The sequence below is a fragment of the Ambystoma mexicanum genome, chromosome 5q (assembly GCF_040938575.1).
Source record: "Ambystoma mexicanum isolate Mex_15411 chromosome 5q, UKY_AmexF1_1, whole genome shotgun sequence".
NCBI classification, from domain to species: domain Eukaryota; kingdom Metazoa; phylum Chordata; class Amphibia; order Caudata; family Ambystomatidae; genus Ambystoma; species Ambystoma mexicanum.
The window spans coordinates 1,295,665,951-1,295,686,469 of NC_090933.1; the positions used below are offsets into that span (position 1 = coordinate 1,295,665,951).

Sequence of the window (20,519 nt, forward strand, 5' to 3'; positions counted from 1 at the left end):
AAAGGAGCACCTTCCAATCAGCAATAACATAGTATGACACATTCGATGCCGCCCCCAATTCATTTCCCTTTGAATTAGAGGCGATGATTGACCATTGTGACAAATGGGACTCCTTAGACCACCATATTTAGTAACAGGTTGCAATCTCCAATTTTACAGATACCATTCTTTATTTGCGAGAACACAGCGTTTCTGTTTTCATGGGCAAGCTGCGCGTAGGTGACTGGCACATACCAGGCCTCACTATCGCTTAGTTTCGATTCTCGCTCTAGAGGTCAGCCCGCTCTCCGGGACCTCACTGTGCTCAGAAAGGGGGGCCATGCAGAAGAACATAATTCAACTCTTTAAATGCTAGTTTCATACATTGCTATTCTTTCAGGAGACTCCCTGGCATTCGTGTACCGATTAAAATGCCTTGCTCCCTGCCTTCAAGGATATGTGAGGGAGCAAATCAGGCATTACTGTCTGGCTTTCCAGTGTAATGTTTCAACATGTTTCTTAGCCTTGGGTCATTGAAGCGAAATAATATCTACAGCAAAGCAGTTTTACATGAGGCAAAGTGGCATCGTTAGAGAGAGCAGAGAGAAAACAAAAAGGTGATTCTGGTAATTTTAAAATGGCCTCACTCTAGTTGAACTAATAGCTACGTAATAACTAATGAGTATATATTCAAAACACTGTAAATGAGGCGACTGGTCTTCGCCCAACCAATTAATCATGCATTTCCTTCCGCCCAAGGGGTGTTTAGTATTTCTGGACTGACAAACCCTCCTCTTGGCCATATGCCAAATGCCTCATCCATACATTGCATCCTCCTCTGACCAAGTATTTGGATCAGATTCGGAATCTGATTCAAATTCTGACTCGTATACACTTGTTGTCTCCTCATTATTATCAATGTCGATTGCCATGAATTCTTTAATGGTTTTAGACTGATTACTATTGTGAGTGCTTGATTTAGTAATGTTTTTTCGTTCCATCATTTGTACACATTCTTCACTAATTTCAGTACATCCTATAGGGAGACAATGTATGCAACAACAACATGTCACGAATATTCCTAAGATTGCTACTAGAATTGCAAATAGCTTCCATCCCCAGGATCGTAACACTTCTCAAAACCAGGAGATTATGTTCAATTCCCAGCCTCCTTCAGGCGGGGCGGAGATCCGAACTTAATACATGCAATTTTCTTATCGCCTCAAAAATCGTGGGGGAGGAGTCACTTACAAATACGCAACACGCTGATCCCACAATTTTGCAAACACTGCCGCGATCAACTAAGATTATATCAAGGGCCATTCTTATTTGCAGTGACATCAATCTAATTCCTTTCTCTTCAAGAGTCATATTATATAATATATCAGTGGTTCCATTTATTGTTTCTTCCAATATCCTAGACAGTCGTCTTATGTTATAAGAGTTTATCGCCTGGCCCCAAAATGGTATGAATGATTTTGCTATGTCCCCTACAATCAACTAGTCTTCAATATTATGGCGAGGTCGTGACCTGGTCAATTTGGTTATGTCTGATGTTTTTAAAAGAAACACCCCAGGAAACAGAAATCCCAAATAACACGCGCCTCCCCAGTTCCTAGGTAACCAAGGATATGCTTTTTCTCCACATATGAAATACACAGAATCTCCCACATATATTGGTTCCACTTCTTTATCAAGGAATGCCATGTTCCTGCATCTGGTAAATGTTCCTACCTGGAAAGAACCCCTTTTCTTTAAACAGAATGGGACAGAATGAGGGTTATAATTCACTGTGTATCAAGGGGGTTCCGCATCCTTATTCCCCTGTGGGTTCATGTGGAACGTGATCACAGAAGTTTTATAAGGTACAGACAATCTATCCTGTGGCATTATTGGTGGTGTAATTAATCGTCTTTTATGGAACATGGAGCAACCCACCGGTTTCATAATCACTTCCTCAAATTCATTCATGTTTGTTTTATCTAGTTGACCAGTTTCACTTTCGTTCCATTTCCCATAGTATAAGGCACTTAGAGAAGCATAACATGCAGAAGTTAAGGGCAGGGGCTGTACATACCATCCTATTCCCTGACCACCATGCTGCGGCAGGTGGGCACAAACCCAACAATTATTTTTTTCTTAAAATTGAGTGTGTCATATTCATTATTAACAGCAATGTGTTGTTCCCATATCCTTCCCTATGTTTCTCTTCCATTGGGGACAAGGTATAGGAAATCACATGGACTGGGCTTTCCGTTGTGGAAATGTTCATAATAGGCAAACGTACTCCAAGAGGGTGCGTTTCTTCTAGGTACCATAAAACTGATATGGTCAATATTGGGGCTAGTATGCTCATTATACACATTATTATGGTTAGACTCAACATACAATTCTTTCGACCATGTCCTTTATTCACCTTACTATGTACTGTGTTTAACTCGCCATCAGCATTGGCGCAGGAGGGGGCATTTGCTGGTTCCGACATTCTTCTCTCGTCCTTCTTCTGCTGTGCTTGTCGTGAATATCTTTTGTTCATGTGCTTCTCAGGATGTTGAAAGAGTTCAATCAATGTCTACAGTCTTTCTATGCCAGTTTGGTATCTGTCTGGATTGCTTTTTCATTTGGCAAGGCCTCCGTACATTTTGCACATTGCTCTAGAATTTCAGAGCAGTTGCCTTTGTACCACGTGCGCCCCATTTGTTCGCTTGCGTTCCTGACACATGGATTTAGCACCGAGGAGATGCTTTTGGTGAGCTGTCTGACTTGCACAACTCTTACGCCACCCTCCTCTAGGCCTCCGGTTCCCACTTCATCCAAAAACAGGAAACAGAGGCAAGAAAATCACAAAGAGATGAAAATGTGATCACTCCTTTTTTCTGCTCTGCAGGTTATACCGATTTGCTCCTGGTATGAGGTGATCGACAAATAGTGCGGGTGCACTTCCGGTCTCAAGCTTGGAGTCAGCCTGGGGCACAATGGCAGATGATGGGTGCCCAGGCGACAATCCAGGCTGTTGAGCAACAGAAGATGGTGGGTGCCGAAGAGGTATGCGCTTGATGTCCGCCAGCAGGGGTGCAGCATCTGCTGGACAACATTGAGGCACTCTTTGCCTTTGCCCTTACGCTTTTATAGCAATCTCATCAGGCTTTGTTTCAGTATCAGGCAACTTCTGTGGCAAGAGATTGGCAATGGCATTTTTCGTTTCTGGAACCGCTGCTGTCTCTTTCTGGTCTTTGCCCGATCAGTTGACGTGTCAAATGGCAATGGGACTTTCTTGGCGTGCGTGGCATGAATCCACGCCTTCCGTCCACCCACGCGTATCGCTGTCTGCGTGGTCAGGAGTATTTGGTATGGCCCACACCACCTGGGTAGTAGCGATGTTTTCCGTTCATAGTTTTGATCAGCACCCAGGTTCCTGGCTCCAATGCATGTCCTGGGCCAGTGTACCTCACCGGTAATGCCTCCTGCACCTGCTGATGAATCAAACGCAGTTTTTTTACAAACAAATTACAATAAATGCTGAGTACAGGGTATTCTACCTCTCTCATTCTCTACGGCTGTGGTGCGCACAACACATTCGCCGGTCTCCCCATTATGATTTCATATGGGGAGAGCACAGTTCTGGCCTGCACTGATGTTCACATACACAGTAAAGCTATTGGTAATGCATCTACCCAACTTAATTTGCTGCCTGCACAGATCTTACTGATGTTGGACTTCAAGATTCCGTTGTGGCGTTCAATAAGACCTGCCGACATCGGATGTCTCGAACAATGGAATTGTTTATCGATCTGTAACCCTGCACAAATCTGCAGTATCACTGCACCTACAAAATGTGGACCATTGTCCGACCATATGACACGGAGCAGATTGAAGCGAGAGAAATACTCTTTTAGCATTACTTAAGCCGTGCTCATGGCTGTGCAGTCTTTTAATGGATATGCTTCCACCCATTTGCTGAATGCACATATGATCACCAAAACATACTTTAGATTTTGGCATCTCTCCATCTCTATGAAGTCAAAGTGAATCACTTCGAATGGCATAGAGGGAGGTCCAAAACTTCCTGTTGGAGTCACTGTTCCCTTTTCCACATTGTGCTGTAGGCATGTAATGCAGTTTTGTACCAGCCTCTCAGCATTCTTTTTTATAAGTGGATTTTCCCAGACTCTGGCTAAATGTTGGACTATTTTCTTCGCACAGATGTGTGTGGGACTGTGAGCCATTGTAACCATTGCGTTTACATACGCATTTGGCAGCATCCAATTCCCACTTTTCTTGTCCACCCAACAACCCTCCAAATCCAGTTCTGCAGAGCCCTTGGTCCATCCCTGTATTTCGTCGGTGGCAGCTTCCGCCTGCATCTCTTTAACAGTTGCAATTGCATTCTCTATCATGCAGGGCACTTCCTCCGATTGTACTGTCAACATTTTGTATTCAAATCAGTGGCAGTCTGTTTCGCAATTTTGTCTGCAAATGCGTTTCCTTCTCCCACTTTACATGTCACCTTTTTTATGCGCCTCGCATTTCACTATTGCCAAGTGCTTAGAACACCAAAGTGCAGACAGTAATCGTACAATCAGAGGGCCATGTTGAATTCTAGCCCTATGGGATGTTAAGGAACCTCTCTCAGCCCATAATTGGCCAAAATTATGAACTACGCCAAAGGCGTACTGGCTATCAGTATAGTTATTCACGCTCAAGTTCTCCGAAATTTCACAAGCTCTTGTTAAAGCAATTATCTCTGCTGCTTGGGCAGAGTTATAAGGAATTCTTTTACTCTCCACAACACTTTTTAATGTCGTAACAGCATATGCAGCAGTTGATGTGCCGTCAGGTAGTTTAAAACAGGAGCCGTCACAAAACAGTTCCCCTCCTGGTTCTTTTAGGGGTATATCACTTAAATCAATTCTCCCTTTTGTTTCTTCCTCAGTAACCATTAAGCAATCATGGGGAGGCAATTCAGTCCCACCAATGTTTTCCCCTGGCGTTGGCATTAATTCTGCTGGATTCAAAGCGCTACACCTCATAATTTGGATGTGGGGCGGGAACAATACAATTTCATATCTAGTCAATCTAGCAGAAGTGAGGTGTTGCGTCTGCGTTCTATTGAGTAGAACATCTATGGCATGTGGCACCATTAAAATTAAAGGGTGCCCCAATACCACCCCTTCTGTTTGTTTCACTGACGCAGCAGCCGCTGCAACAGCTCGCAAACATCGTGGTAGTGCGCGTACTACAGGGTCAAGCGCAGAAGAAAAATAACCGCACAGCCTATTTCTTCCACCTTGTTCCTGTGTTAAAACCGACAACGCGCATCCTGCGCATCCTTCATTCTCATGCACAAATAGTCTAAAAACATTTTCATAATTCGGTGTGCCCAAAACTGGAGCAGAACTCAAAATGGTTTTTAGCGAATCAAATGCTTTCTGACACACTTCATTCCACTGCAAAGGCATCACAGCATTCTTTTTTTGTCAATTCCACCATTGGTTTCACCATCAAAGCAATGTTTATAAACCATTGACGGCAATATGAAGCCATACCTATTATCGCTCTCACTCCTTTCTGTGTCGTTTGAATAGGCATACCAGAAATGCTTTCTATCCTCTCTGGTGTTAATCTTCTCCCTTCCTTTGAAAGTAGGTAACCTAAATAAGCCACTTCCTTCTGACAGTACTGGAATTTCTTTAGGCTTGCTTTATGTCCAAGTGTAGCCAGATGAGTCAATAATAGAACAGTACCTTTTTTACATATCTCTTCCGTGTCAGCAGCAATTAGTAAATCGTCAATGTATTGTAACAACACACAGTCTGCTGGTAATTCTAACATGTCTAGCTGTTCTTTCAATGCCCTGTTGTATATGCTCAGACTTTCAGTATAGCCTTGTGGAATGCGTGTAAAGGTGAATGATCGTCCTCCTAGAGTGAAAGCAAATAAATACCCGCTTTCTTTATGTACTGGAATGCTGAAGAAAGCATTCGTCAAATCGATAACACTAAAGTATTCTGCTGAAGCAGGGATCATTGTCAAAATCATAGTGACGTCTGGCACTAACAGGAATTGGGGATCTACTACTTTGTTTAGTGCACGGAGATCAATTATGAAACGGTACGGTACCTCATTACCCCCTTTCTTGTACACCGGAAGAATGGGGCTGTTACATACACTACCTGTAATTTCTTCAATCACTCCCAATTTTACCAAATCTGAAACAATACTTTTCAATCCTTTTTCTCCTTCTGCTGAAATTTTATACTGCGGAATACGCGGTAGCGTTACTCCTTCTTTTAACGCAATTTGTATTGGCTCTATTTTCAAGCCTCCCACATCATTGTCATTCACGGCCCAAATGCAAGTTGGTACCTCACTCAATTCCCGTCAAAGGTTTCGTCACAAATTCAGAAGTCGGCCTAGTCTGGGGAGAAATGGTCAAAAATACCCCATCTGGTGTACAATGGATAACTGCGCTTAGTTTTTTTTAATAGATTTAATCCTAAAAGATTTTCCCCACAATGCTCTGTTAAAAGAAATGGACAATGTTCAGTAAAAGGCCCCATTGTCACTGCTACTGATTTGGGCTCGGGGTTTATTACTGGGGTACCTATGAACCCTACTGAGATATTCTGTCGCCCTGACAGAATTATGTCTGGAACCAAGTGATGATCTATCGAGCACTTTTGTGTCCCCGTGTCTATGAGGAATCTATGCTCTTCATTCCCGATTTTCATCTCTACGTAGGGTCCTTTTTGATTCAAAGGAAATTGACACTGGTTCCGACCCCTGTCCTGGGCTGTCCTATTGGGGTAACAACACATCATCTGAAGTGTAATCACCACTGTTATTATAGTATGCACCTGTCCAAGTATCAAAAATGTTCCCCCCTCTTCCTCTAGTTCCAATTTGTATACCCTGCTGATTTTTACTTTGAGTAGGAGTAATTTGATTCGGAGCCTGACCTTGATTCGGTGCACCATTCCCTTGATTACTTTGGTGTTGTGACATCTGATTTCTGTTGTGACCATTTGTTCCCGGGTGCCCTCTGTGAGGCCTTCTCCGACTATATCCGCCTCTATTTTGCAAATGTGGACATTGTGCCTGCAAGTGTCCTTCCTCTCTGCAATATGCACATTGGTTTAATCCCAAAGGTCCTCCATGCATAGTCAAATTCCCCCTGCTTTGTGCATCTCCCCTTCCCCTGTTGTGTCCTGCTACATGCTGGAGTAACACCCGTGTTTTCAAATTTGTTCTGTCCTTCGCTTCTCTTTCCTTTTCTATTTACCCGGTTCTCATAATATTGGGCCATGTGCAATACTTCTCCTACCGTTTTTGCCTGCCATAACACTTTGATGTCATTATCAAATTTTTAAATCGGGAGTATTAATCCCCTCACATATTTATCCACAAATAACCTTTTTCCTGCTTCCGTACATCCTGCCCACTGAAATCTGTAAATACTTCTTCAAATCTGTTGAAATAATCTGTGGCCAACTCGTCTTTACCTTGAACACACGCAGTCATCTTGTCCCTTTTTCTCTGGGACCAATTCTTTCAATTTCTGTACTATTTGTGCCGATAATGCTAACATATTTGCCTTTGGCTGTGCACCCACCTCTTTATTTTTATCCTCCAGTATAAAATTTGCCCACGTGGCACCATAGACTGTCTCATCATCTACCTTTCTTATTCGTTTCCATATGTCCGCTCTACAACAGGCTAATGCATTTAAATCCAACAATCCTTGCGGTGGTAACTTCCCAATTAACTTTTTCCATTGTCCCGACAAATATTCCCCCATGCATTCCAACAATACCTGTCTTTCATTGTTCCTTCTGAAGTCATATAGTGACGCTAGCGTGGATGCCCCATCATTCTAGTCTACATACCTTTCCGCCTGTTCTTGCAGCTCATGCTTTCTCTCCTTGCTGATCGTGCTGCAAGTCACTCTCATACATTCATTTTGCTCAATTCCACTCATGGGAGGGGCGGTCGGAACAGTGGCACCCTCTTGGTCGGGAGGTGCGGAGGGGGCAGTGAGAGTGGGAGATATCTGTTGGGGCTGTGGTAATTGCGAAACACTCTGGACTGGCTAGCTAGTGGGCAGTGCAGTTACTGATGTAGCGTGTGGCTGTGCTGGGATTGGGAGGGGCTGAGCAATGGGAGGGGGTTGAGCGGCAGCTACTGACTTAGTCTTTTTAGTCTCACTCCTCAGGCCCAGTTTTGTTTCAGTTACAATGTTGTTTATTAATTTGTCTGAGGAGTGTAGCTCCCTTTGTGGATATATTTTTTCTATGTTTAATTCATCGCGCCGCCTTGTATTTCTCAAACTATTACTCCACTCCTCTTTCTCCTCAGCTTTCTCTGTTTTTTGACTTATGCCTGTTTCTCTCTACTTCTAAATCGGAGCATTGCTTCCCTCCTCCAGTACCTAAGGATAGCAAGTGCCCCAGAGCGTGCTCTCTTTCTTATAAAAACCTTTTCCAGGTTATCTATCCGGTCCATCTCAAAACTCCCATTCCTCGGCCACTGAAGGTCTGTCTGCTTTCTGGTTTGCTTATGCCAAGTTTCACAAAACATTATCGCTCCCATACCATACTTTACATACATATCATAAGCCGGCGTTCCCCCCCGGAGGCGCTACCTGGCCAGTTTCTAAAGATTGTTCGCCGCAGCGGGAAAATCTCGCTAAGGTGGACAATACCCCAGACATGTTTTAACCTTACCCTTGGCTAATCAAACTTAATCTGGGTGTTTGATTTGCAAAATCAACTCTCAACCAATATCAGGATTACTTACGAATCGGGGCACAACTCACCCGATTAATCAATTTGTCTTTTCAAGACACAATTCGTCCGTATACTGACGCAACCAAAGACGTCGTGTCTGCGTATCTCGGCTCTGCCTCGTTTCGGGACCCTCGCCCCCTTATTCGCTGGCCAGGGACGTCGATCCGGGATCAGCTGTGTGCAGATCTGCAAAGGAGTCTCTCATCGCTTTCACAGGGGGCGCCCTGAACACCTCGGCTCGATCGCTCCCGTCCTCGCCGTTCTTACTGCCTTCCTTATTTTACAACGTACACGATGGAACAAGTGGGGGAGGGTCCCAATTCGGGCGTCATCTTGAAGGGGCCCCTGAGGGACCCTCGGATGTGGAAACAAGGCAGAATCTCCACACACGAATGGGTACGCCAGGCACGAGGTTCTGTTCCCAAAATCTAGGGTTTATTGCAATACAAAATTAGTCCCAGTTGGCCAAATGGTCCCACGCCCCACGACGTGTGTCTAACAGACCTCGGGGGACGCAAGAGAGTGAGAGACGTACATCAGTTACATATATACAAAAGGAGCACCTTCCAATCAGCAATGACATAGTATGACACATTCGATGCCGCCCCCAATTCATTTCCCTTGAATTAGAGGCGATGACTGACCATGTGACAAATATGACACCTTAGACCACCATATTTAGTAACGGGTTGCAATCTCCAATTTTACAGACACCCTTCTTTACTTGCGAGAACACTGCGTTTCTGTTTTCATGGGCAAGCTGCGAGTAGGAGACTGCCACATACCAGGCCTCACGATCTCTTAGTTTCGTTTCTCGCTCTAGAGGTCAGCCCGCTCTCCGGGGCCTCACTGTGCTCAGCAAGGGGGGCCGTGCAGAAGAACATAATTCAACTCTTTAAATGCTAGTTTCATACATTGCTATTCTTTCAGGAGACTCGCTGGCATTCGTGTACTGATTAAAATGCCTTGCTCCCTGCCTTCAAGGATATGTGAGGGAGGGAATCAGGCATTTCTGCCTGGCTTTCCAGTGTAATGTTTCAACATGTTTCTTAGCCTTGGGTCATTGAAGCGAAATAATATCTACAGCAAAGCAGTTTTACATGAGGCAAAGTGGCAACGTTAGAGAGAGCAGAGAAAACAAAATGGCGATTGACATTTTAAAATGGCCTCACTCTAGTTGAACTAATAGCTACGTAATAACTAATGAGTATATATTCCTAACACTGTAAATGAGGCGATTGGTCTTCGGCCAACCAATTAATCATTTATTTCCTTCCGCCGAAGGGGTGTTTAGTATTTCTGGACTGACACTTTGAATCATAAAAAACAAGGGCACCACCATGCAATTCAAGAAAGCAATGACAAGCGAGCAGTGGCTCCTTTTAAATTGAAATCAATGCAATAACAGACACGGCTTGCAGTTGGGCAACGTTTTTCAAGACCGGAGGCGAGCATTATGCTCCTATTCCTTTCATTCTCAACCAAAAGAAGCTCAAGCAGCATCAATCAGTAAACAAAAACATCCAACGGATAGAACAAACTGCCTAGTTGTTCGATAACAGCAAACTGTTTTTCAATTCCCATCATCCCAGGGGAGCCACAGGAAACCAGAAAGCCTTCCAAAAGCTGCATACTCCTTTGCACCAATGACAGTCTCTCCGGCCCCCATAAACTTTGAAAACCGGAACCACCTCCTCTTTCTATGCTGCCCGAGAAGCACATCAGGCAAATACCCTCCTTTTCCCTTCATTGCAGTAGCAGGAGAAGAGTAGGGCAGTCATACATGGGATACATTACTCACCGTAATCGTATTTCTGGTGCTTTTATCTGGTTAGATTCACATGCTCTGCATAGTCCGACATCTAGTGGAAGTTGCAGAGTATTACAAGATTTGTTTTCGAAACTCCAAAATGGATGTGGACAGGGCGTGTTAGTAACACTATCCCTAGTTTGACGTGTACTGTACCCATGGTCATTCACGCGTCAAGGTCCCTCAGATTGTTTCTGACATGAGGTTGCAATTACGGTGAGTAACGTATCCCTTCTGGAGCTTGTGGATCTGCTTAGATCACATGCTCTGCATAGATTAGCGAGCAGTTTCTGGATAAGGAGGTGGGAGGTGAGAAGGTACAGCGGCACAGAGATGTTTTGTCCCACCTGTGAATCTGCTTTAGAGTGTGTGTCATTGCAACAGTGTGTGAACGTATGGATGGAATTCCATGTAGCAGCCCTGCAAATGGAGTCTAGAGGGACGTTTGCAATGAAAGCTAAGGTAGCTCCTGTACTGCTGGTAGAGTGAGCCATTGAGGTGAAAGGTAAGACTTTCTTGGATAGGGAATAGCAGATTTGTATGCACATGACAATCCATGTGGAGGTGGCGTTCTTGGATATGTGATCGCCTTCTCTTCCAGGTGCTTAGGAAACAGAGTTTGTCTGTTTTAGAGGTTTAGTTTTGTTCATATAGCACAAGACCGCCCTATGTACATCAAGTGTAGGGAGGCTTCTTTCTGCTGAATTAGATGGAGTTTTATAGATTGATTAACATGGAACTTTGAAATGAACTTCGGTGAGAACCTAGGATGTGTTCCGAGGACAACCTTGTCCTCATGTATTATGAAGAAAGGGTCTTGTACGGAGAAAGCCTGTAGCTCGCCGACTCGTCTTACAGAGGTGATAGCTACTGCAGTCTTCCAAGTCCGTTGTTTTAGGCTGGCCTTGTGCATAGGGCTCCACGGGTGGACCCATGAGCTTGGAGAGCACAACATTGAGATCCCAACCTGCGGGAGGGTCAGAAACTGGGAGGCAGGGGGGTAATAGTCTCTTTAGCCCTTCCATGAATACCTTAATGACAGGAATTTTCCACCAGGACACCTTGTTCTGTGGTGGTGTAAGCGGACAGTGCCGCCAGATGCACTTTGATGGAATTAAATACTAGGCCAGAGTCTAGTAGGTAAAGCATGTAGTGTAGAATTTTAGCTGTAGAACATTCTATTGGGTTTAGTGATTATGACGTGCACCATATCAGAAATCTCTTCCACGTATTGAAATAGCAGTGTCCGGTGTTGGGTTTCCGTGCCTCCTTTAGGATATCTATACACCTTTGTGGAAGATTCAAGTGGCCAAATTCTATGCCTTTAGGAGCCAAGCTGCCAAGTTCATAGACTGAGGGCGTGGATGGAGGGATGCTCCCTTGTGTTGTGTTAGCATGTTGTATGGTTACGGGAGCTTCATTGTTTCGCACATCGCCAGTTTGAGCAGATGTGGAAACCAAGGTTATCTCGCCCACATAGAAGCAACCAGGATTAGGGTTACTTGTTGCTGGTGCATCTTGTGCACCATCTTGCTCAGGAGTGGTGTCGGGGGGGGGCGTGGGGGGGTGGGTAAGTAAATTTCACTGACCAGTTCATCCACAGGGCGTTCCCCTTGGACCCTGGTTGGGGAATACTGGACGCGAAGTCTGGGCATTGTTCGTGTAGGCTTGTGGTGAACAAGTCTAATGGGGGGTGACCCCATTGTGGGAATATTCTAGGATATCTGTCGAGTTGCCCCTCGTGTTCTTCTTGTGGAGGGTGTCTGCTTAGAGTGTCTGCCAGAGAATTGACTTCCCCATGAACATATTGAGATGTTAGAAACATGTTCCGCTTGAGTGAACCACTTCCATATTTTTGGGGATAGCTTGGACAGACTTTGAGAGTGTGCCTCCTTGCTTGTTTAGGTAGAACATGGCAGTGGTGCTGTCTGTGCGGTCCTGCACCGTTTGACCAGTAAGATGCTGCTTAAAAGCTTGAAGACCCTTGAGGAATGCCAATAGTTCCAGGAAGTTGACATGTCTTTGGGCTGTGGCACATGTCCACTGGCCGTGGGCTGTGTGGTGGAGGACGTAAGCCCCCATCCCGAGTGAGGAGTCTGTAGTTGGGATCGCTTGTGCTGGTGGAACACAAAAGGGTTTTCCTTTTAGCACGGTGTCTCTGTACCACCAGTTAAGAGCCTGTACAAAGGTTAGTGAAACAACCACTAGATCGTCCCACTGACCGCTTGCCTGAGACCATTGTTTTGCTAACCATTCCTGCATTGGGTGCACAAGCAGGCGTGCGTGTGGAATCAAATGAATGCACAAGGCCATCATCCCCCAGCAAGCGCCTTGCTTTGCGTACAGTTATCTGGCGACCAACCTTGTAGTGAGGTACTTGCAACAGCATGCTTTATACTCTCTCGTTTGAGGGGAAAGCCAGCTCCTCCTTATAGCCCCTAGAATGGTTTTATTTTGCTGGGGTCTAGACTATTTCTTTTCGTTGATGGAGATTGAAAAGAAGGTCTATTGTTCTTTGCTTATGTTATTTGCACATTTGAGGAGTTTCCCCTGCAACTACCCAGTTGTCCAGATAAGGGTATACTGGGATGAACTTTCTACGCAGGTTTGCCGCCACTCCTGAGAGTACCTTTGTGAATACCCTTGGTGCTGAGGCGTTGCCAAAGGGGAGTACTTTGAACTGGTAGTGTACTCCCGCTATCTTGAAACACAGATATTTTCTGTGCGTACGGAGCACTGAAATATGAAAGTATGCATCTTTCATATCAATTGTTGGCATGAAGTCCCCCGTTTTAGGAGTGGGATTACCTCATGGAGTATGATCACGTGAAACCTTTGGGGTTTGACATATTTCTTCGCTGAGTGCTGATCTAATGCTGGGCGCATGGAAAGGTCTTTCTTTGGCACAAGGAAGTACGTTGAATAAATACCCTTGTTTAACTGGTTTGCTTGGACAATCTATGGCGTCCTTCTCCAGCAGTGCCTTTACTTCTTACAAAAGTATGTATTTTTCTTTTCTTCTGTTGACATTTTCCCATTTCTTGGCAGGCAGTAGGGTGGTTTTTGTAGCAACTCGATACACTAGCCGCCTGCCACGGTGGACAACACTCCTTTGTGCAACCTTATCCCCTCCCATGCGGGGCTGAAGTGTGAAATTCGGCCTCCTACTGGAGTGGCATGGAAGGGAACCTGAAGCGGCCCATCATTGTTTGGGGGCCAGGGGGTGTAGAGCCTCTGAGGTGAGGTTCTGCCCCTTTTATTTCCTCTTAGAAAATTGGAAGAGTAACCTTGACCTTGCGTTTGGCAACAAGACGAGGACTAGCCGACCTGAATGTACCCCAAGGAATGTTTAGCACCCCGACCCTGAAACGTTCTAGAGTTTGAGGAGCCCCGTTGAAGCGCTTGTTTATCAACTGGCCAAGGGATTTGAGAGTATCATAGACCTCCTTAGCACTCTTAAGGGCGTCTTCTACGGTTTTCCTGAATAATACATTAGGCTCCACTGGCAATGCTATTGGCAAGACAAGGGTACATGCTTCATGAAAAATTTGGTAAATTCTCGTTCCGACCAATTATCACATTTTACAGGAGTAAGGTTATTCCGATCCTTACATACGGAAGTGAAACACTACTAAATTTTCCTGAAAAAATATGGCCTACATTGGAAGCGAGTTTCTAGCGGAAAATAATGAAGCTGCCTAAATCTTTCCCAATAGCCCGTGTTCGAGCTGAAGTAGCAGTACAATCACTTTCGTGATCGTACTTGATCTTTACCGAAAAACAACATGGAAACAAAAAGTGCCTGCATTAGAAATCTTCAAGTCAAAATCGAATCCTATAAATGCAAGGGCATTGTTAAAATGGAACCAACAAATATTAATAGCATTAAGAAAGGAAGATGTAACAGAAGAAATGCTACAAATGAGGCCCCAACATGCCAAGAAATAATTAATGTATAATGACTGGATAACCACGAATGAACATATAACCCGGTATAAAGAAAATCAGACAAGTAAAACAGAGATTAGAGCCATCAATGAATTGCCATTGTATCTGTTTATATTCCCTGATAAAGAAATAAGAATGTTCTTTGTGAAATTTCGATTGAACATATTACCTACAAGGGAAAGAATAGTAAGAATTAAACAGCAAGTAAATAAAGCCATCTCTTGTCGGCTATGTAAAAACCAGATGGAAACAGAAAGCTTGTATCATCTGATCATGTCCTGTCCTGCTCTCGAGCAAGAGAGAAATGCATGCCGATCCTACTTTGAGATTGCACATAAGACAATGAACGCGGAGGAAAGATGGGCATAGATAATGTTAAGGACTGAGAAACGGATGATTTATATAATTTTTCATTTTTGGAAGAAGATTATGGATAAAATCGAAAATGAGAATTGATCGATATGTATAACTGAAAGATGTTTTGATAAGACAAAATTAAAAGTTTATTGTAAACTGTATCATTTTAATTAAAAAAATAATAATATTAATTAGGCTCCACTGGCAGGTTTAAGAGGGTTGCCAGAGTTTCTAACAAACCCTGAATATCCGAGGCAGGCGTGGCGCTCGATGAGCGTAACCTCTGCTATGATGCGTCCTGCATCAAGGTTATTTTTCAGGATGCAGTTTGATATCTGCTTACCTTCTGTAATAGTCTTTACCAGACAGCTTCGATTTAGCGTTCCAGGTCATCCAGTTTGTGGCAGCCGTAACTAGCCAGAAGCATAGTGTTGTTGGCAATTCTGGTCTGGTATGCCGCAGGAGGCAACCTTTCTCCCGCAAGTAATTTTTCTTTTTGCTTTCCTTGTCTGGCAGGGCTTCTGCCGACGCCAGGGGAGTGCCTGCTCTCTTTCTGGTGGTGGTGACCCCTGACAAACCTGGTTTAAGCTGACCTAATATACAGGGTGCCAGTGGCATCAACCTGTGCTTCCCGAGTGTCGATAATGAAGTGTTGTGCAGCCTTTAGTAGCAGTTCATTATACTGTAGTTGGTTATCAAGGGCGAATCTGCCGCCGGCTGGTCCTGGTGGGCTGGCGAGTGGATTACGTAAATGTCATCATCGTCGTCATAAAATTAGTTTCGACTCTAAAGGTCCCCTTGAGACCATAGTACAAGTCCTGAGAGGGGTCTTGGTAGGTCCAGGCTGGTGTGCCTAGAGCAGAGGGGCTAGCCTGTGGCTTAAGATGAGACTTTTTGGCAGCGGGTTGCTGTGCTGAGGCCCCTGGCTTTGAGGCATCTTTAAAAGGATGACAGTTTTTCTGGGTGTCTTTGCATAAAGTCCACAAAACGACATCCTCCTTAAGGTTCTATTAAACTGTTCATGTGTATAGTCAGAAGAAGGTGGGAAGCCTAACATGATTGGGGTGGCCTGGGAGGGAGTTTGGTCTTTATGGTGCATAGCCCCTGAGAAAGGAGAGGGGGTGGGGGTTTTAATACAGCCTGTGTGCTCTTTGAGGCCAAAGGCGGTCGAAATTTGCAATTTTTTCAACTACCTCGCTTTAAGCAGGGAAACACTGACACGTTTCTTAATTAACTCCTGCATTTTCGGCATTTTCTTAGGGGATGCAGAGACGCCTTTCGCCCCCTATTCTTCTGCACGCGGACAGATGGCCTTTTTGTGTGCAGTGTTCGTACCGACCTTCTGTTTTGGTTTCGGAGGCCTGTCATGGGGCGAAAGCGTACACGATGCCCACAGGACATAGAACCTGAGGCTCTCTCTGTGGACACCACGTGGGCTTCGACGCTTGACGGTACCGTCGAAAGTCGACATTGCGGTGTGCTCTGGCTGCCGGGTGTCTTCTCCATCACAGAGCGGTCGTCCTGCTTCTTGCAGTGAGGGGGCCTGCACATGGGGTTCCGACGACCCCGGCTTCCCTTCAGTGTCACTCATGACCCCGATACTGCCATCGCTGGAGTCTTCCGCCACGCTGATGGAGGCCTGGGCCTGCATGGCGTGAGCGGCCCAGCATTTAGTGCGCCAATCCCTTAAGGCTTTCGGTCAAATAGTTTACAAGATTTGCAAGCTTTTTCAGGGTGATCCCTCTGGAGACAGTAATTGTGTGTCCCTCCACAGGAATTTTCGGTGGCAGGTAGGGCAAGATTTAAAGGGAGTTTTGTCCATTATTTTTTAAAAGGGCAGATAAGCAAGAAAAATGGAAAGGGGAATGAAAGAATATACATTCTCTAAAGAGGTCAGTATGAAGAACCTACCCCCCTCTCTCCCTACTGTAATGGGCGAGGTCCAAAGAGGCCTGTGTAGGCTGCATCTGGTCGATCAGTCAAGTCGTCAAGGGTGATGTTGTTCGTCGAAAGCAGTCGAGTATGTGCTGCAAAGCGAACAATAGGAAAGAAAGAGTCTACAAGTAAACTTTCAAACTAATTAAAAGGAATCAGACTGGAAGAGCACTCCAAATTTGCAACCGACTTTGATGGCGGAAAAAAAAAACCGAGGGACATCAATGCGTGAAGAACCATGGGTACAGTACACGTCACATAGGGATAGTATTACTAACACGCCCTGTCGACATCCGTTTGAGTTTTGAAAACTAATCTTGTAATACTCCCGCGACTTCCACTAAGATGTCGGACTATGCAGAGAATGTGATCTAAGCAGATCCACAAGCTCCAGAAATATAGATTTATTTTCAAGGAAAAAAGTGTACTCACCTTAACTTCACTTCAACTTCACTTCACACAACGAAACGCAACAGACCCCTTGAAGTTCAGCACATTGGGAAACGCTGGACCGCCTTAGATCAGCATGTTCCCATTGATCTTGCCCATATAATGCCATATGCCCCCCATAATGCCGTTTTGAATGTCATTGTAAATTCCCTCGCTTATAATATCTATTTGCTCTTGGGCTTCACAACTGGGAACATGGCGAGTAAAGCCGGTCCTAAATTTCAGAATGCGCCGAATTCCAACGGTTTTGTTGCGTTAAGTTTACTCAACTTAACTGCAGTTCAACTAAAGTTTTTTCCTTGAATTTCAAGGGTTTTGTTATAGTAGCTTTTTTTTATGCCCACTATATAATTTTCAGCACCACGGCTACTGTACATTTTTCGGCACCACTGCCCATGGCCACGGCTAGTGAGCACAGCCTTTGGTCGTGCACATTGTATATTTTTAAACCCTAACTGGCCACTAACCATGGTCTTTGGCCATGGTCCTGTGGCCACGGCCGGGCCACTATATTGTTTTAAATCACTCGCTGCTCAGTAGCTTTGGTCTTCAGCCCCATTAACACTATGACCTTCGGCTATACCTACTCTATTTTATTTATTTTTTAATACGCTTGGACTTTGGCCTTGGTCAGTGGCCTTTGGCCATGCCCACTTTATATTTTAAACACTACCAGGTTTGGGGGGCGCTGTTGCGCTAGGCGAAGATGTCCGCCTGAACAAGAGCTCTGTGCTTGGAGGCGTTACATCAGCGTAATCCTGCGTTGAATCGTTCCCATCCGACAAGGGGACAGCAGGAACCTGCATATAGATTCCCAATTCATCTACCACCTGAAATTGGCATGCTGATCTAGCCCTGTTCCGGCGCTTTGGCTGACCAGAGGCGGACCGGTGTCCCGCGGCAGCCCGATCCAGCCGGCGCTTCCACAGAGCCTTGCGCCGAGACGGGGGATGCGTGGCCCGTGTTGGGGGAGGGGCCTCCTGCCTCATCTCGGATCGTCTGGCGCTGTTTGCGGCCGTAGCTCCACGGCTCAGTGAGGAGGAACGCCTTCCTGCGGAACCGCTGTGTACGCGGATTGAGGGACCATGGCTGGAGCCGGCGGCTCTTCTGGCCGCGGATGGTTGCGTCTCCTGCTGGCCCGGCACTGAGCTGGCCAGACCTTCCGTGTCGCTGGAGGGGGCCGCTGCCGAAGCGGATGCTTCCCCTGCGCACGATACCTGGATTGGCGGTGAGTCCCGGGGGCTGGGAGGGCCTTATATTAACATCGACACCGACGCTCCCTCCGGAGCGGCCCTTCCTCCACCCCCCCCTCCCCCTGGGGATGTTGAACTGCTTGTGGTGACCTGTCCCTTCCAACTCGAGCGGCTCCCGGACTGTAGGTGCTACGACCATCCTGGACACCTGCCTTCAGGAATAACCGGATCTGCTGTGTCCGGACTTTGGCCCGGCCCCGGGGGGCCACTCCAGGTGTCAATCCCGGCCATAAGGGTCGCTACAACACTATCAATACTGGCAGTGCTGGCCATCTCAACATCTGGATTACTTAAGGGGACAATCCATTTGAACATTCAAGATCCTCAAGCAAACTCATCGGGCTCGAATTGTTATATTAGTGAGGGGGCCCACTCCTCGGAACGGACCCCACAATAGGTGGCGCCGAGGGTGGGTTGGAGCTGGCGCTCTGACCTCAGTGCGCCACTCGCCCACAGCGTCCCCAGCCTCTCTGCCTTGTGAATCTGATCCGAGGGACCATCTAGGATACTGTGTGGAGAGATCTGGTCAGTAGAACAGCAATTTGAACTGCATATATTACCCATTCCATTGGCGCACTGCAAGCCACTCGAGGGCACCTCTTTCACGCGCACACCGAGGGTATCGCCCGCTGGCAATCCGGCACATACTGACTGCTCATTGGCCGGTCCATATCCCCCCCCCCCCCCAGGAACCACCGTCTCAATCCCGCTCCGCCCATCTGACACCCTTCTGAGCCTGTTCTTGGCATCTGTGTCTACAAGGCCCTAAAATCACAGCGTCTTTACCCCTTGCTCTGGACTCCTCGGCTCTGCACCCCGTTCCTGGCTACTACTGGACTGGCTGCCCCCCCAGCCTCTCCATCACTGGTTCTTCTGGGCGCCCAGTCTTGGTTAAAATACCACGATCCAACAGGCCAATCAGTCCCGGTAATGCCCTCTGGGGGCTCCTTCGCCCACACTCACGCCCACTACCAGTTTTCCTCTTTTCTCCTTGCACGTCTTATGCACACACGGGCTCCCTCGGCCTGCAGGCCTGCGCTCAACCTCCATCATGACTAAAGGCGCAAGGGGAGGGAAAAATCAGAGCTCCATTAACATATTTGCTAAGACACCGCCCAAACAGGCGGGGGAAGAACCGGAGCCCACACCCACCACCTCGACCCCTCCGGACTCCATGGTCTCACAGCAAATGATGGATTATATCCGCGAGGGGTTCACCGCGTTAAACTCTAAGCTTGACGATAGGAATGGCACCATATCCTCGATCAAAGCGCACTTTGGATCGAGGAAACTGAAGTTTCATTCTTACATGACACCTGCTGATACGGACTCTGATGTTGCATCCCTGGCTTCTTCCTCCTCCATATACTCCAACCCTTGAACCTTTATTAGCCCAGTTCCTGTTGATCTGTTGTATCCATCACACTTATAACTGAAGCTAAAGAATTATGTGGTGACCTACCAATACAGATTGTAAATTGTCTATGTTTGCCCGTGTTGGGCCACCTTCTGTTCTCTTATGTGTCATCAAGCTAAATAAAAGTTTAAAAAAAAACAAAAAAAAAACACTACAGGCCTTCAGCCGCTTAAAACGCTACCAAGCCACTGGCCTTTTACCCAACGTCACTGTATATACTTTTTCAAAATTACTATTCTATAACCTCAGTTACATTGTAATGAACTACAGATACCCTTGGTTATGCCAGAGTTTATTTGCAGTCATACCCGCGGTTATTGGTAATAACGGCAGGAAAAAAGATTTTTTGCCCTTTGCCCTCCAAGGCACTCACCAAGTGCCCCCTTATCTGTGCCTGCTCCCCCCCCCCCCCATTCCCCTCATAGCCTCCTCACCCCCCCCCAGCCCCCGTCCCCCAAACACCTGTTTCTGTGATGCAGTTTCATCTGTGAAATCAGGTAGCCATGGTTATTCCTTCCATACCCAAGGGAAAGCTTTATTCATTTATTGTGCATTTGTAAGGTGCTAATAAAGCAACAAATTGT

At 46.0% G+C, this 20,519-nt stretch overlaps 1 protein-coding gene across 2 annotated transcripts in view; it reads right to left on the bottom strand.

Moving 5' to 3' along the window:
* MROH1 (maestro heat like repeat family member 1) overlaps positions 1-20,519 on the bottom strand; it is a 2,813,132-nt gene that overhangs the window by 2,691,129 nt on the left and 101,484 nt on the right. The gene's annotated exons all lie outside the window — the stretch shown is intronic.